Here is a 7,742-nt window from a genome sequence, read left to right as displayed (position 1 = left end):
ATGGAACTAGAGTCTGTCATACAGAGTGAAGTAAGTCAGAAAGAGAAAAACAAATCCCGTATGCTAACACATATATATGGAATGTAAAAAATAATGGTTATGAAGAACCCAGGGGCAGGACAGGAATAAAGATGCAGATGTAGAGAATGGACTTGAGGACACGGGGAGGGGGAAGGGTAAGCTGGGATAAAGTGAGAGTGGCATGGACATATATACACTACCGAATTATAAAGCAGAAACTAACACACCATTGTAAAGCAATTATACTCCAATAAAGATGTTTAAAAAAAAGACTTGAACTTGGCTCTGACACCCAAATCCCACTTATTTCATAACAATATTATTGCATTATTATCCTTTAATTTTAAAAAGTTAGGTCTATTATACTCAGTAAATACAATACCTATATTCTCAAGTGAAATGTATCTAAACTATAAATATTTGGCATTTTAGAAATTGTAATGCTGTAAGATCACATTTTAATCCTGGAAACTTGTGGGTTTTTTACCTTATTTAAATCTGTAGTTGGCATCGTATTAGTTATGACATTATTCAGATTAAAAGTGCAGATAATTTTTCTGTAAAACTGATCTTCTTTGTCCACTGGCCAACAAAGAATTATTTTTATTGTTTCCTTGGTAGCAAATTTATGCTGATAGTAACCGCTGAGTAGAATAGCAGGCAAAATATACTGATTCTTTTAAAAACAGGGCTCATATTTATAAAACCATGGTTGACACAATACTGAAAAATCAGAAAAAAAACAGATATAATGTGAAGCTATATAAACTGTCTTAATTCTTATATCGTTCAAAAGGTGTCATCAGCTATTTAAATCATATGTCCAATCTTAATAACTTTCCTTGTGCATATTATATACTTACAGAGGTAATACACTGACACTCAGCTATGCCAAAATACAGAACCCTCTAAAATGTCTAAAATTACTTTGGAGAGTGGAAAAAAGAGATTTTTATTTAAAACAGTACATGAACTATTTTTGTGCTTTGCTTCTCCAATTATCTTAAAAATTTTACATATCAAAACTTGACATGCTATAATCCATCAGTTGACATAATACAGCATAGTAAATCATGATATAATAGATCGTTTGCCATGGCCCAGTGCTTCCAATAATGATGTATCATAATTTATATGAAAGCATGTTTAATACATATATTTTAAAAATTCAGCTCTCCGAGAATGGAAGCACACTAAATATTAAGCACTGCTCTTAAATTTTTTTAAACAAAAAACACCAGTATAGTATCCTAAAGAAGAAAATTTTTAGTATATAATGGCATTTTTATCATTAGGCTTTGCAGAGATTTCAATCTTATGCCCTTCATACATCTTAATCTTCCACATATAATAATAAAAATCTTTATGATCTATGAATAATTGGACTGGATACGTATAATCAACCCTCAATTATCATTTCAGAGGCAAGAAAGAAATCACATAGACAAATGAAATTCTCAGATAAAACAAGAATCAGAGAATCATGAAGTTTAGAGCTAAGGGACCTCAGAGATCAGCTACTTCAACTCCCTTATTTTACAGATGAATAAATTGAGCCCCTTGAAATGAAGAGGATTTCAAAAGGTCACAGAGCAAAGTTATTTGCAGGTCAAGGACAAGTGGGTCTTCTGGCTCAGGCTCTTTCCACAGTCCTACACCAGTGTACAGCACAGTGATTCAGTTTTATATATATTTATATTTTTTTCAGATTCATTTCTCTTATAGTTTATTACAAAATATTGAGTATAGTTCCCTGAGATGGACAGTAGGTCGTTGTTGGTTATCTATTTTATATATAGGAGTGTGTATATGTTAATCCCAACCTCCTGATTTATCCCTGCCTCCCCCCACTTTCCCCTTTTGTAACCATAAGTGTTTTCTATGTCTGTGGGTCTATTTGTTTTGTAAATAAGTTCATTTGTATCTTCTTTTTTAGATTCCACATATAAGCAATATCATATGATATTTGTCTTCGTCTGGCTTACTTCACTTAGTATGATAATCTCTAGGTCCATCCATGTTGCTGCAAATGGCATTATTTCATTTTTTATGGCTGAGTAATATTCCTTTATATATATATGTATACATATGTGTGTGTATGTATGTGTGTGTATATATATATATATATATATATATTACACCACATCTTCTTTATCCATTCATCTGTCGATGGACATTTAGGTTTCTTCCATATCTTGGCTATTGTGAATAGTGCTGCGATGAACACTGGGGTGCATGTATCTTTTCGAATTATAGTTTTCTCAGGGTATATGCTCAGGAATGAGATTTCAGGATTATATGGTAACTCTATTTTTAGTTTTTTAAGGAACCTCCACACTGTTCTCCATAGTGGCTGCACCAAGCCATTCCAGGTGAAGCTCAACCAGTGACAAACATATCTGAGAACACTGAATTACAGTTTTCCAACCCTGCCCTCCACATTACTTCAAACTCGTACCTAACAGCTTGAAAATGTTGCTCAAAAGTAATCATTGTTTTTTAAGACTTACAGGGATGCTTAGAATATCATGTGTCAATTGGCTAATAAAAGCAACTAATTTTGCTGAGTTCAACACCCTTCTGATCAATGTATTTTGTTGTTGTTGTTGTTTTGTTTTTGCGGTACACGGGCCTCTCACCGTTGTGGTCTCTCCCGTTGCAGAGCACAGGCTCCGGACGCACAGGCTCAGCGGCCATGGCTCACGGGCCCAGCCTCTCCACAGCGTGTGGGATCTTCCCGGACTGGGGCACGAACCCATGTCCCCTGCAACGGCAGGCGGACTCTCAACCACTGTGCCACCAGGGAAGCCCTGCTCAATGTATTTTGATGGAGATATCAGGAACAGAAAAAGCAGGAGAGCCACAGAAAAATGTATTTGATTAAATGTCCTCAAAGAGGAAACTCCAAAGAAATAAAAATGGACTCATTATTTATTTATTTGACACGGTTTTATTAAGTACTTAAATGTTAGTGATTTCCAAACTTTCCTTCTGATAAAACTCCTCTCTACTACTCCTCAGAATCCTGATGCAGTAGCCAGGCTGAACCCAGGAGTCTGCATCCTTAATTGTAATTCTTATGATTAGACAAATTTGAGGAAACTTGGTACTATGTGAAAACAACCGGTGCCCCTTTAGGAATATAGGGATTAGTAAGAAAGAGACACTGGCTTTGTAGAGTTTGCAGTCTAGAGGTAGAGATAAAGATATAAACAAGTGACAGCTGTATATTGAGCCCTCATCTGAGGAGAAAAGGAAAACTTCTTGGGCTGTAATATATGAACAACGAATGAAATTTTTATGGACAGCGATGGAGAACATTACAGGTAGAGGGGATGTTATGTGTATAGTTAGACAATAGACATATAGAGAGGTGGGAAGAAAAGGAGGAAGGAAAGTACACAGCCAGTTTGTGAACAAGTGAAGAGTGAGGTTTGGCCACACTTGTGGTACATGAAGAAGTGCAGGTGGAGGCTGGGTAAGAATGGTATTTTGGAATCAGATCATCATCAAGGATATAAAGATCCAGACTCAGCAGTCTCAAACTGTACTTGAACACAGGGGAAACTTGATCACAGTCAAAGGTTGGGATCTTTTATCTAAGTAGTTTTTATGATGAATTGGAGTAAGGATAAACTAAAAAAATGGGGAAAACCTTCGGGAGTTGGCTGGCAAGACCAAACTAAACCTGCAGAGTATTTCCCAAAATATGAATTTACATTTGGTGTTTTCAGACATTTTCAGAGCTATCATAAAATGATGAAAGATGCCTCAGGATTGCCTACCCAAATCATTACACAATTTCAAATGTTAGGATCTTCCAGAATTACTAGAAATCAATCCAATTTTTAGAGACCTCCAAAGCAGTTCATTTCAATGTTTAATAAATCTCACTGTCAGAAAATGTGTACCAATATCTAATAAAAATCCCCCCTAATTTTTTGGTTCAAACCTTTCTATTCAATAGTCATTGGGTAGAAGTAAATTGTAAATTGTTGTCGATCCTACTGTTTTTACAAAGGCCATTCATGGCTTTCTCTAAAATTAGCGGTTCAATTCCATTAACTTTTCCTTACATTTCTTATTTTCAACTGTCTTCTTAGCTTGTACTTATAATTTTGGCTTTTCTATTAGCCCTACTCATGTTTAGCCATATATCCTACCTGTGTATTAAACATACATTAGCTTCTTTTTTCCTTTTTAAGCAAGTCAGACCCACTTTTCATAAAGGAAGTATATTTGTTAAGTATTTGAAAAAATAGTTTATGTAAGACAAAATAGAAATATTTTGTACATTCTGTTAAATTTAAAAGACATTGTTTAAAAAAAAGACATTGTTTATAGTCCATTAAAAGGAATAAAATATTTCTACAATTATAGTTAGAACTTACCAAAAACAAACAAGATGGTAATTGGAACTAGAAGGGTCTTTCAAAGCATAACATGAAAACTGTAGACAATCTACCTAGAGAAATTTTGTGAGGTAAAATGTTATAGACCAGTTTTTAATTTTAAAACAAGCGGAAATATGTATGTAACATATACAACTACATATAATTTAACTACTCCTAACTCTAATAGTTATATTACACCTAAATAAGAAAGAGCCAAGTTTTAAAAAGTGGGGGGATGCAAAGGGCAAAAACAAACATTTAAAGAACACAAGGTTTTTTAAACACAAAACATTTAAAATAACTTTAGGGTTGTTTTATACTTACCAGAAAGGACACACACACACACACACACACACACACACACACACACAGTGATAATGTTTAGAATTGATGAGGGCACAATAAATAGAAGATATTATATATTGTTAGTTATCATGTAAAATAAAATAATTTTCTCTAAAGGCAATTTAGCAATATCAAACAAAATTTTCAATGTGTACCTTCTTGATTCCTTTGCAGAAATTGGTTCTACAGAAATATTCACATAAACATGTAAAATTATATGTACAAGGACATTAATTACAATTTTGTCTTTAATAATAAAATATTGGAAATGATCTTTAAAAATATGCTAATTGGATAAATATGATTTATCCACCCATTGGTATATTATGCAGCTCTTAAAAAGTGAGGCAAAACTGTATCAATTGAAACAGAAGAGATTCACAACATATTAGTAAGTGAAACAAGCAAGTTGTGTGTGTGTGTGTGTATTTATGTGTATGTATTTATGTGTATGTGTGTATACATATATACATAATTCTATTGCTTTTTGTACATAACACTTGTAGGACATAGATATGAATCGGGGGATGGTATATCAAATACTATTGGAAACTCTTTCTGAGGAATGAAATTATTTGAGAATTTTTTATTTTTAACTTACTCCTTTCTGTAATGTTTAAATATTTTGCAATAAATTTGTATTGCTTTGCAAAAATGAAATAATCATTAAGTATTTTAAAGTAATAGTCTTATAGAGCCATTAAAAAAAATAAGCAGTGTAGACAAGGAAATTTTATCATATCCTTCCTTTCTAAACCAGTGTAAGTTGGTACTGAGTGGAATTCAAAATACTTTGCTAAAAGGAGATTATTGTGACATGATAAATTACTTGTTTTTTGCTGATAATTTAATTTCTATTATGTAAACAAGCTCTATGACTCTGAGAGAGTTGCATAAAAAGTAAAAACTGTAGATTCTGTGTACTCAACTGGGAGTGAATGCATGGCAGAAAAAAAAATTGATGATACCATTACAAATGGAAAACACCAAATGTGCCCAAAATGACACTCTCAATGGTGACATGCAACTTTTATCACAGCCAAAGTGTGAGCCATCTCTTGCTTCAACTCAGCATCTTTCAAAGTTTGTACTTTTTCTTTTCACAGAAGGTAAATCAAACAACCAAGTACTTACTTCCACACCGAATTCTGATCAACAAAAACTATTGTGTGGATTAAAAGTGATATAACATTTCAAGTTAAGTGGCCAGGTTTTGTTAGAGTTTGTGATAATCAAGGAGGGAAGCCTGACACAGTAGAAAATTTCAAAAAGGTCACATAAAAGATCTTATGATTTAGTAAAAGAGAAGATGGCTTGAGAGTAATGAACAATTAGTAAAATTCTTACCATACAAGAAATATATATAATACTGCTTTAAAAGAGAAGGGAGATATCTAAAAGTTTAAGTTAACTTTTACAAGAAGAGAGTAAGTTAAAAAAGAAAAAGCGAAAACTACCAAAGTGGCGTATAAGCCCACCTGTCACCCCACGATAAAAAAGAAACAAAAAGATACTTAAAGGATAAGTATGTAAAAAGGGATTTGTCATTTAATAAACACATGAAATATATGAAAGCCCAGAAGAATCAGCCTTTTGAAAAAATGCTAAGATCCATAAAAAGGAGCATTTAAATAAGAATATAAAAAGATAAATAAATGTGCCCCTTTGTTGGGGCAAATAATATTCTAGTGAGAGATGACTGATCAGCTACCTTCTATTTAATTTTTAACCTTTTAGATAAATGACAATAAGATTATCATTATTATTCTTTTTTTTTTTTTTTTTTTTTTTTTTTTTGCGGTACGCAGGCCTCTCACTGTTGTGGCCTCTCCCGTTGTGGAGCACAGGCTCCGGACACACAGGCTCAGCGGCCATGGCTCACGGGACTAGCCACTCCGCGGCATGTGGGATCTTCCCGGACCGGGGCACGAACCCGTGTCCCCTGCATCGGCAGGCAGACTCTCAACCACTGCGCCACCAGGGAAGCCCATCATTATTATTCTTGTATAGCACTATGTATTTTATGAAGCATTTCACATATGTTATAGCATACGTATCTCACTTTGCTCCTATATTGTATGTATTGCCACTTGGTCATTCTAATTTTATAGAAAAGAAACAGAGATTCAGTGGTGTGATGTACATCAAGTCACACAATAGTAATGAGGCGCTCTGAGATATGCTGAGTCCAAGCAGACTATTATGTAGTGTATCAGCCTGCTTTTTCGTTAAATTAGAAGTCCACATGATTAGAAGCATATTTCAAGGAAGAAGGTGATAAGTTCGATGGAAGTAGTACTGAGTTTCAGGTGAGTGTAGGCCTTCCAGGAGGGGATCTCCAGCTGGCAGTTGGATTATATGGGTTTGTACTCAGGAGGGAAACCAGAGTGGACCTACATTTGCAGGTATAACAAAGACTGGGTATAGATTAGATCACCGAACTTTGTGAAGCCAGAAGAGTATGTGAAGAATGAATAGAGTTAAGAAAAGAGGTCAGAGTGTAGAAGCTAAGGGAAGATAATACTAATTTCTAAAAAAGAGCTGTGAGCCATAAACTGAGAAGTGAATAGATTAGGGACAGCAACAGTGAGAAAAATTATATTGTTCAGTAAGCATACCAGAGAAAGGTGAGGGAAGTTGGTCTCTAGCGGGAAACATGGAAAAACAGGAAAAGACTTGAGCATGTTTTTAATGCTGATACTGAAGGAGGAAGTGGAGAGGAAAAGATAAATACACAGTTGGAATTGGAAATAATAAAAGAAATGATGTTTTTATGTATAGGTACATTCAGAGCATTGAAAGAGGTATTTGTTTTAGGAATGAGGATCTTGCTCTTGCCCCTTTTTGGGGGTGGGGGTGGCAAATACTAACAGCCATAAAAGGGGAAATCAACAGTAACACTATCATAGTAGGGGACTTTAACACTCCACTTTCACCAATGGACAGATCATCCAAAATGAAAATAAATAAAGAAACACAAGC

This window comes from Physeter macrocephalus, chromosome 8 (assembly GCF_002837175.3).
Source record: "Physeter macrocephalus isolate SW-GA chromosome 8, ASM283717v5, whole genome shotgun sequence".
Lineage (NCBI taxonomy): Eukaryota > Metazoa > Chordata > Mammalia > Artiodactyla > Physeteridae > Physeter > Physeter macrocephalus.
This window is presented reverse-complemented; position numbering follows the sequence as displayed.